This window comes from Cydia splendana, chromosome 17, assembly GCF_910591565.1.
Source record: "Cydia splendana chromosome 17, ilCydSple1.2, whole genome shotgun sequence".
In the NCBI taxonomy this organism is placed as follows: Eukaryota; Metazoa; Arthropoda; class Insecta; order Lepidoptera; family Tortricidae; genus Cydia; species Cydia splendana.
The window spans coordinates 11,786,023-11,798,263 of record NC_085976.1 but is presented as its reverse complement, the minus strand read 5'-3'; positions in this window follow the sequence as shown (position 1 = coordinate 11,798,263).

Below are 12,241 nucleotides of genomic sequence, written 5' to 3'. Positions count from 1 at the left end.
ATTGAATATTATATTCATAAGCGCTAGAAATGGGTATTGTGCGAATCAAAAGCTATTAAAGCTACAATATTTTGTTGACACAAACTCCAACATTGTCCGAGAGGTAGACGAGCTATGTCAGTGAACATTGTATTGTATCCACGAGACACTAAACTTGCAAAGTAATATGACAATGTAAAATACAAAGTAGCACATTGTTACAATGTTTTGCCTTATTTATTCAATATTTAAAGGGGCTCACAGATTACCAGTTCGCCGGACGATATCAGCCTGTCAGTTAAACACAAAAGGTGACAGCTCCGAACAAATGACAGGCTGATATCGTCCGGCGAACTGGTAATCTGTGGGCCACTTAAGGGGCCCACTGATTAACAGTCCGCCGGCCGGTATCGGCCTGTCAGTTAGAACAAAATTTTGACAGTTCCGAACAACTGACAGGCCGATACCGTCCGGCGGACTGTTAATCAGTGGGCCCCTTTAAGTAGGGAGATGTAACACCATTTAACTAATTGCTATTAACGTAAATGAATGCACTGGTAAAGATAACAGGATGCAACAAAAATAATAACAAACATGGCCCCGTTAATCAGTCCACTTTCCATAATCTGAGTATAATTATAATGAAATAATAAGTATAACAAGGTCATAGCAAGATCACTCTTTGTTTTCTTAATTGGAACAACAAACTCTACACGGTGACATCGACAGTATCAAAAACAGCTTTTACTGGTTAAATGTAGCAGTGCAGATTTACTTAAAAATACTTACAATTAAAAAAATTGTAACATAAACGGTTTATAAGTAGATAGGTTTACAAACATACATACCGTTTTGTCGCATAAATAGTGTTTAGTTTTAAGTTTATAAAATACATAATATATGTAAGTAAAGTAAAGTATGTGTTAGTCTGTAAAGTATTTGTAATATGGGCCTTGTTGCCTGACTCAAATTTTAAATAATAAAAAAAATAGCCTATGTACGTCCCACTGCTGCTGGGCACAGGCCTCCTCTCAAGCATGAGGGGGTGTGGGCTATTTTAAATAAATAAATAAATAAATTATGTACCTGCTAATGTTTTAAAACAAACACAAGGTTCAAAAATTATTACAGACGAATTACACCACGAAATTATGTTCAAATAAAGATTTCCCAAATTAACGCGGTCCCTTAGTCTATTTTATATTCAAAGGCAAAATTCTAGAGCCTAAATAAATAGGGGTGAATTCCCTTTGCTCTTATCAGAACGTAGGTATGAGCAGGCAACGCAAAAAGTAACAAAGTTAGTTCTTTACCTATGAAGGAACTACGTTCGTCCGTATAGGTATATGCAAATGAACGCTCATTTCTATGTAGATCTGTTTTAATACGAAATTATTTTATATAGGTACGTTTACATTTTTACAAAAGATTTTATTATTTTGTTCTAAAATTCATTTTCTTATAAGTAAGAACCATCCAAGACTAAAATAATGCAATTATCTTGTAATTATCAAATGTATTTCGTTTGTAATTTATCCAATTAAATTGTAATAAAATACAAAACACAATACTTTTACTGAGCGAAGGACAAGTATCTTCTAGATATTTTTTTTGCTTAAATCTCAATTTTAAAATATTGATATCAATCCATAACACACTGAGCTGTCTAACCAGCAGCTCTATTTTTCTAGTTTGGTTCTGATAATACTTACTTAATCCCGATTGTAAGCACAGGTTGCCAAAGGCAATATTTATATAAAATCTAACATAAAACAAACCTGACTCAATAAAATAGTTCAATATACTCCGACCTTGCAATAATAGATCATAAAATATTGTATTTACTTAAAGATCATGGTCGTAAAAGCTTTCATTCACTGGATTTTGGAGGTAGAGCGTGTTAGTTTATTGGGCAGTAAATTCGACCGGTTCTACCGGTGCTTTGTCAAAATGAAAAGTTCGATACGGATCACAAAGGGTATCGCTAGCCTAGAAATTGATGATATTATCTGGATAACAATAAAGTACTCGTTTGTACAAAATAGTGGCTGATTTTCGACCTCTTATCAAATTATAAAATTGACCAAATGCAACTTTATCCTGGCCATCGAGAGACCTATTAAAAGGTTTCTTATTCCATTAATGTTAACAAAATTATATTAATCTTTATTTTAACAAAACAAAATTGCATTTTTCTTGGCATATTTTTACGTCTGGCCGGCTAGAGGTTATAATTGAGGAACACAAACACTACCTAATTGTAGTTCGGTAAATTATAATGACTTGGGTTCGACGACGTGCCGCCCTTCCACACATCGATTGAAACCCTTTTTCTACCCTAAATTTTTCAATGTAAGTATATTTGCTTATGTATCATTATACTTATATTAAATGTTAATTATAAGAGAATCATTCAAATCAATAAATAGCTTTTCGACAATTATTACAAATACAATTTTGTTTACGTTTATAAAGCTCGTAACAGTCATCACTAATTAATGTGTTCCACTGATATTGTGTTAATTCAATATTTAAAAATATTTTCTTCAATATAAGAACTGAAATATATTTTTATAAAACCTTCAACATCCATTTTTATAGCTTACAAGAAACGTGATGGAAGATAATAGGAGATATCTTGCTAACATTAATATTCGCTCGTTTTGGTTGCGGAGCGTAAGCTAAATTGAGCAGCTTTGCTCCTACGTGATTCAATATGGCTTTATATGAAACTTGGCGTACATTTAAAGGGGCATATAGATCACCACAATTCTTATACAGTTGTATTCTTTTAGCACAGCGCGTTGCAACTTCGCTTTCAAATTTGTTTTATAAAAGTCGTAAAGCAAAGAAATTTTACTCGGGCTCTTTTATCAAAATGCGAACATAAATTTCTCATGGGAATTAACATTGTATAAGATTACAAGTGGAATTGACATCCATGTAATGCTTACATAATCAGAAGTAGATTTTATTTGCATACGAACATAAGTTTATAACTAAAAAAATGTTTCATATATAATTATTGTGAGATGATACCTTTATCTGTATGATAATGAATCAAATAAATATGTTCAAGCTAAATTGGGTTGCGTTAACTTATTTAGCTTCCGGTCCCGTCATTATCCATATCTCAACAATATTGTTTCCTTATCCGATTGACATTTGCATACAAAATCTTAACTGATACGAAATCGGGATGTGGGTCAAAAACTTGTAATTTGTTCTGTAGAGTAGATAATAGGCCGGGAAATAAAATCTTGAAATAAATTAGATTGCAGTTTATTGAAAAGTATAATCTTAACAAAATGTTGCCGTTTTTATTGCTCTTAACTAAGCTCCAAGAAGGTATAATTAAGAAGTATTTGAAAGTTATCTCGTATTTGAACGCAATCGCTTTCTAGGAGCACGGAATCCAGTTTTAAGCCTGTTTGAACCAGCCTTGCAAAATGTACCTATTTACTCACAAAAGCATTCCTTAACTCGTCTCGACCAGAGAAACTTTAGGCGGTTAGCATCCTTGTGCACAGAGTTATAAAGGTCAAAATAGATGTTTAGTCGGAACTTTAGTATTTTGCTTAAATTAAATGAAAATTTTTCTCGTGAAGTTCAGAATGTATTGCGTTTTATTTGAGAGAGCCGTGAATTTATACAATTTTACATTATCAAAGTGTGTATGAGTAATTATTAAATACTCTTACATACACTTTACACGAGACTTGATTCTAATGCTACTATCAGCCGTATTCGAACAATGAGGTACGTCAAATACTAGATATTGAAACGATATGGATTGGATATGTCAGTGTCAAACAAGTGTCAAAAGTGAAGTTTTTGTTTGAAGAAACGTCAATTTTGACACTTTGATATCCGATCCATATCGTTTCAATATCTAGTATTTGACGTATCTCATTGTTCGAATACGGCTGTAGGATTCAAAAACAAGAATAATAATAAAATAAAATAAATAAATAAAGTTGGTGTTTGATGCATAAATGCAGATAAAATCCGCTTTCTATTTCGGAATGTTCAGTTTTCAATCTCGCTAGATATTAAATTAATTGAAATGTGAGCCGTAAAGCTTGATATTTCTTTACGACAAAGTAATGACGCGGGTCGCATAAAACGTTTGACGAAAAGGTTTCGAGAGCAGCATTATGTTAAATGGAAACCGGTTTACAGGGTTCCGTACCCAAAGGGTGAAAACGGAACCCTATTACTAAGACTCCGCTGTCCGTCTGTCCATCTCTCCGTCTGTCCGTCCGTCTGTCTGTCACCAGGCTGTAACCCATGAACCGCTATGACAACAAAAATACTAAAATATAAAATAAAATAAATATTTAAGTGGGGCTCCCATACAACAAACGTAATTTTTTTGCCGTTTTTTGCGTAATTGTACGGAACCCTTCGTGCGCGAGTCCAACTAGCACTCGGCCGGTTTTTACATATAAATATAAGCATTAACATGGTTTCTATTTCTACATGGTTACATTTAGCTAAATATATTTTTGTATTCAGCCAAATTTCCAATGGAAAAGTTATTTGCTCTCTTGAAAATTTTCCAATGACAATGAACTTCAAAACTTAAATAACAATCCATTTTCATAAGCATAATTGATAAAAAAAATAACAACTTTATTTTTAGCGACGATTTTATCAAGTGAAAAATGTATCTCATTCATCAAACTCGACCCTGGCTCGCGTGTCAGTCTGCAAAAGTAAAAAACAAAAGCTCATCAATTGAAAAAAACAACAAAAGTCCGTTTATCAAACTGACCCAGTTCATCCACAATACTAAACACGTCAACATAACACCACGCCATCTATCAAAAGAGGTCGTAATCGCAAGGGCTATTCGTGCGTGATATCGCTGGCACATTGCATCTGGCCCTTGCTCTATGAATACAATCCTCTGTTACGAGCGCGACCGATATAACTTACAAGAGCGGCGTGGCCCATAAGGCTGGCTGCAGAGGTTCGGAATTTTCCGTACGGAATGACATGTACAAGAGAGGCAGCGTTTGTAGAGCGACGTCCTCCCGTTCCCACTTGTCATTCCGTACGAAAAACGTATGAAAATTCCGAACGTCCACAATTTTATTTTCTTTTTTGTTTTATCCTTTTTTTCTACGCCAACTGTTCAAGCAATCTCATGCAAAGCCGAAGGCCTCGAAAACCCGTGCATGATTTCACGTATCTATACTATCTATAGATGGTGTCGATGATTTATTAGAGGAACAGAATTCATATGAACTGTGTAAGTTTCGAATCTTGGGAATTACATGAATTTGAATGATTTTCACAAATTGTAGTGAAATTACTATAGAAAAGAATTTAGGGTATAGTTACAGTCAGTACCATTATTTTATTGGAAAGCTCAAAAACAAAACAAAAAAGGGTTATCTTTTTGACAAAACGCTAACACTTTAAACTCAGAATAGGATTCAGACTAAAGATTTATTCTTAGCATTACTTATTCTACTATCCCGATAACCTTAACGTAAAACCAAGATTTGCAAATACGATCATTTATAACACAGCCCCTAGACCAAAAAGCTATTTCATTTCAGGAATAAAAAGACAAATAAAACTGGCCTGAAGGCAATCAGGTTGATACGCTTCTTAGTAAAATGACGGTCTACGAAAAGGTTTCATCCACAAAAACATGAGGAGATTTTTCATAAACTCGGGTGCGCAAGTTACAAAAATTAATAAATAAATATTAAAGGACATTGTTGCACAAATGATGAAAGGAATGGTTTAAAATTCGTGTTGGATGTTGACTAGGCAAGTTATCTTGAAGTAAACATAAAGCCACCCAACTAAGTCTAATCTATACTTTCAATAGTTGTTATTTACATGTTATTGTTATAAGGCTGCTATTTAACTGATCACCAGATTTAGTAAAATTTAATACCAAAAAAATATATTTTACCACCCTAAAATAATAAATGATCACCAAAATTATAACCCCATTTTAATTTGAAATGATTACCAATTTTAATACATTTTGCTATCCTATTAAAGGAAATGACACCAAACTAATCATTATTAACTAACCCAAAAATAGTAAATGATTACCAAATTTCAAACCCCATTTTAATGTGAAATGATAACCAAATTTTTACATCATGCTATCCTATTAAAGAAAATGATTCCAACATAATCATTGTAAACCTCAAAATTGTAAACCACCAAAATTTTAACCACATTTTAATTAAAAATGAGCAAATATTTAATATATTGTTATCCAATTCAATTAATTAATCCACTTCGTCACCTTTTTCTAGTAGCATTTCATCTTTGTAACAGTCGTAGTTCTAACCTAACCTAACCCACTTTTCTAGTAGCATTTCGTTTCTGTAAGGGTCGCAGTTCAAACCTAACCTAACCCACTTTTCTAGTAGCATTTCTTTTCTGTAAGGGTCGCAGTTCAAACCTAACCTAACCCACTTTTGTAGTAGCATTTTTTTTCTGTAAGGGTCGCAGGTTAAACCTAACCAAACCCACTTTTCTACTAGCATTTCTTTTCTATAAGGGTCGCAGTTCAAACCTAACCTAACCCACTTTTCTAGTAGCATTTCGTCTCTGTGAGGGTCGATGTTCAAACCTAACCTAACCCACTTTTCTAGTAGCATTTTGTTTCAGTAAGGGTCACAGTTCAAACCTAATCCAACCCTCTTTTCTAGTAGCATTTCGTTTTTGTAAGAGTCGCAGTTCAAACCTAACCTAACCTACTTTTCTAGTAACATTTCATTTCTGTAAGGGTGCGACCCTAAAAGTGCTAACCTAACCCATTTTTAACTGATAGCAGTTCAAACCTAACCTAACCTACTTTTCTACTAGCATTTCAACAACATTACTACTAGCAAAGTAGTTTAGGTAAACCTAACCTACTATGCGGTGCGGAGTACGGGGGTTGAGCGGGAGGGGCTAGTAATTTTGGCATCATTTTACTTTATTTGGTAATATGTATACATTTTTTGATAATCTTAGTGGTTTATTTAGGTGAAAATATCGCATTAATTTGCTCTTCAAGATTTGGTGATCTTTAATGATTTTTGGTGATCATTCAATATATTTGGTATTTGAATACAATTTGAAGTGCAGTCGTAATTAAAACGGTGGTACTTTTGTAATTTTAGGCCTTATTTTTTTGGTGTTCAGTATTTTTTTTTGGTAAGCATGTTTTTTTTATTTAGGGTACCAAAGTATTTTTTGGTGATCATTATGAATGAATGAATGAATGAATTATATTTGTAGCCTTGTTATAATACATGTTAGATAGAATGAATTGCAATATCTTGGAGGCCTACTCAAATCTTGTTATCAATTTTCTTCAACCCGAAATGTCACTGTTGACAATTAATAGATCATATCTGTAACAATTGTATAAAAAGAAATTACTTTCTGAATATCTGTTGAACTCAATTAACCCAACGATTGCACAACTGGGTGCAATATCTGTTGTACAGTCAGCAGCAGAATTTGCTAGGCGGGCGGGGTGTTCAAAATGATCTTGACGCGACTTTATTGTTAAGAGAATAAGAGCGTGTCAAGGTATTTTTGAACACCTCGCCGGCTTAGCAACTTCTGCTGCTGACTGTACGGCACATTTACAATATTTCTCATTAAAAACATTCGACGGTGTACACAAACTTTAGTTCAACTTTTTACAGGGGTTGAGCATTCCAAAGGAAATGGAATCAAAGAACAAAACTTGTACCTGCACAAAGGAACAATCTGAGTTTAGTTTCTTTGTTAAGTATTCAATGCAAAATAACAACAAATAATATCTAGAACTTTGCAACATTTAAAACTGTTAAAAGCAACACGAAAGAAGAACGAAATAAGTCAACAGTTTTTTACTCAAAGGTGACCTTGCCGCAATCTAGCAAATAATTTGAAACAAAACTTTTCAGTAAGCGTTAGGCCTCAAAACCTATTTGTACACTTTATAATCCAAACAGAGAAAAAATACCACAAAGTCTGCAAACCAACTCGAAAAGAGCCTCCGGTCACTAATTTACTTTAAAGGACAGACGTGTTCTATTAGAAAGAGAATCGATTTTTTTTTTTAATTTTATTTATTTCATTAATAGTCCCCGCGGCGTCTTTGCTGAGCATAGCGTGACCGGCAAAGAAAATGAAATAATGGTTATTCTACATTTTCATTTCCAAAACGACAGACGTGCCATGCTTCGATGCCATTTTATCAAGACAAGGTTTTAACCTTTAAAAACTCTAGGTTGTAATTTTTTTTCTAATTTGCCTTCATTATTTATTTTCAGTATATAATAACAGAAACGAAAATAATTTATTCGTATGCACAAGCAGAGAAGACAAGATTTTATGAAACAAAAACATAGGAAGGAAAAAGTGCCACCAAATGGTCTCCAGCATGATGTTGACGGCTTCTAGCGCTGATTTTCCGATGAGACCATCAAGTGAAAAAATCACGAAAGATAACAACATAATCAACAAAAGCGAAAAAAATATAGTTCGGTTCGGGGTGGCACCATAGCCTAGTTTACATAATTTAGTGATTAAGATTGACAAAGCCTGTTTCGGATCACATCATTTGTAAGTAGATGACTAAGCCTGTAGCTGATTTGCTTTTGTGTCCACTTGTCGAAGCCTACGTTGCAGATCACGAACTATGCATGGACATTCTATTTACTACTTTATATTGAAAATATTCAAATAAAAGTTCTTCAATTAATCAGACGAATTGTGTGACTCAAAAGCATTTACCCTATCTATCGAATACGTTTAATTTCTTAGCTACTGTAAAATAAAAATAAAGAAAGAATAGGAAAGTCTATCCGATCAAGCTTAATCCAGTAGCTCTAACTCCTTTGCCAATAAACAGTGCACCGTATCTGACTCGACTTTAGCTTAACCGAGCAATATCTTTCACATTCTCCTATCTAACTGAAAAGTTTCACAGAAAATACAACCTAATGCTGACTCCACGAAATTTGACTTGTGATTGAAAGGAAATTTGTCAAATAAACACTTATAAGTTAACACTTGAAATACAGTTGGAAATATCTAAATGCTTTTTCTATTTTCACTGATTGTTAGTGTAGACTAATGAAGCTTTTGACATAAATAGAATGGAAGTAAATCTAGTTGTGATCAAAATAAACCTCCACTAATTACTGGCAGTAGCTATATTTTCACCTTTCAGCCGACTGACAGGTCATTTTAAATATAAATACCTATGTTTCTATGGCACGTGTTTTAAGTTATAAATATGTAGTAAACGAAGTATCGAATGTACTTGATACTCGTAATCAAATCCAAATCGTATCGGACATAATAACACCGCACATGTTATTGCACTCCACTCACTATCAGTATAATGTCATTACTTCAAAAATATCAAAACAGTTTAATAACTTCATTATCTTCCGTCATTATTTATGTCATTTCTGATTCCATCATTCTAATCAATTCACTGTCAGTTGTAATGTCATTACATTGTTAAAACTCCAATACTGAAGGAAGATGTTTAAATAAACTTCATTACGTAATAAACGCATATATATTATAAGTTATTTACTATCAATATTTCGTTTTCTAATAATACAAACTGTTGATATACCTAACAATATTAGTCTCCCAAGACACAGTTATCCGCGGTTGATCTGTAAACTTTGAAATAAAACTTGACCCAATACGGATTAGCTCTGGCCGACTTTAAAAAAGTTCGATAGATTAAAAAAGAAAAAGTCATTCGCTAACTCGAGTTTCAGTTCCTAACTTTCTTCGTCTAACATGCGCTGCGACAGACTTTGAAAATAGTATTTACAATGCATTTATGCCATTTCCATAGTTTTTTTTTTATTTGTAAATATAATATTATTGACAGAGCGAAGAGAAGGTCACCGTTTCAGTTTGGTAAAAACAAATGCTTTTGTATATCTGTCCGGGATTAAGATTTCGTTATTTTTTTCAAGATGGTATACGGGGGTTTGCGAGGTTTACAGCTCACATTACCACAGAAAATACCACTTTTTTCGCTAGTGTTTGAAAAGATCCAATAACTTCGCAGTGTGCCAGTAGACAATATAATTATTCTATTATGAAGGTTTCTGAGCTTTCAATAGATTATAGAATTTGAATTGAATTGGCAGGAATAGATTTCAAACACAGTAAACGACGTTCAATCTGCTCTAACGCCTCGCGGCCAGTGAAATTAGACGAATTGCAAAACCAATTAGGGAGATTGCGGGCGTCCAGATTGCTGCACCGCCCGCAAAGTCAGAAATCAACGTTTGTATGCTCGTGAAATTATTAATCTAGAGCGGTATCCTGATTGTACAATTAGTCAATGTTATGATACGACCTTCACCGTTCACGCTTCACGCGTACCAAAGAGCTGCATCCCAGATGCCACCTTCCCCTTTCCATCATCGGACGTCCAGGCGCGGGAAGCGAATGCACCCGTTCGTTGTTAATATCCCATTTCTCCGCACAAAACGATTTGCCTCGTCTTTCTTGGTAAGGACGGCTAACGGCTCGATTCGGAAAATGATTTAGATTTCTACTAGACTTCAACAAGTTACGATACGGATAATTTAAAGATATTTGTAAGATAGATATGTCAAATTTGACGTTTCCGCGATTCTGGAGGTCATCTTGAACGATTTCGACAAGTTATGACTTAGATATCCAAGTCACATCTAGTCGATATCTAATGTAGATCTAGTTGATCTCTAAATCGTCTCAAGATCTTGTGATAATTCGAAATCCGAATAGGCCTGTAAGAAATGGAATGCGCTCCCGTCATCTGTATTCCCTGAGAAATATGACCTCGGTCTCTTTAAAGCTAGAGTGAATAGGCTATTACTGAACCGGTGAGCTCCATCTTAGGCTCTGTGTTCACTTTCCATCAGGTGTGACTAGAGCCAATCGCCGATCAGTTTATTATAAAAAAACCGGCCAAGTGCGAGTCGGACTCGCGTTTCTAGGGTTCCGTACATAAGTCCGACTCACGCTTGACTGCACATTTCTAAAAGGTTTTCCTGTCATCTACAGGTAAAGAACTATATTGTGTAATTTTTTCAAAATTTAGACCCAGTAATTTCGGAGATAAAGGGGGGGGGGCTGGTAATTTTTTGGCTATTTTCTTAAATAACTTCGAACCTATATATTTAAAAATTATAAAAAAAACATGTGCATCTTTGGGTCACTAATTTACATATGTGTACCAAATTTCAACTTAATTGGTCCAGTAGTTTCCGATAAAATAGGCTGTGACAGACGGACAGACAGACAGACGCACGAGTGATCCTATAAGGGTTCCGTTTTTTCCTTTGAGGTACGGAACCCTAAAAACAGCGCAAGTAATTGCATCATATCAAAACCTATCTAGTAGTAGATTTAGCATAGGAAATACTTATTTGTAATGTAAGTATCGTCTGTCTAGTTGATGAAGGAAGAACATATTTCAAATTGGCTTTATAATATTAGCTCAAGACTGAAGCTTTTCAATATAAGGTGTGAAAAAGGCTAGCTAAAAGCTAGGCTAAAAACTTCGCGCTACTTTGCTATGGAGGATCTAATGATTAATTATTTCTTAAGATTGCCACTGTGAGCTACAAACTTTGTTTAGGCTTGGTTTTAGGTAAGTACATAATTATTTCGTGTAAAAATCGCTCGTAATACTGATACTATACTAATAATATAAAGAATATAACACAAGTCAGGTACTTATTGAAAATAGTGTATTTTATGCTAGTACCATAAAATACATTTTTAACAGACTTCAAAATTTGAAAAGGGGAAGGTGGAACGTAAACACTTTCTGTCTGTTGAGAATCTTGCTAGAGAAATATCATACATAATATAGTATTTTAACTGTTTTAATAACGATATTGTCTGAATAAAATGTTTAAAATAAAGCCTCAAATTAAAATCCCTTTTTTAAACCAATTGTAACAACATAATATCTAATTTGGTCCACGTGGTGTAGATACATCAAGATAAGACAATACATATTCAAATAATAATGTATACCTTAGGTTAGGTACTTAGATTGTTTTAATTTCAGTTTTATAACTGGTTTCGTTTTAACTCGAACATCTCTTAAATTATGTAATATACGCACCTCCAAAGTATATTCACTGCTTTCGCGTAAGTCTTAAATGTGCCATTTGAGAGACACTTTAAGAAACATTCAAGCGGTTAATATGTTTATTTAATATTAACCAGGAATTACCAGAGGATTTGTTTGTACGTAATAGCTACTTAA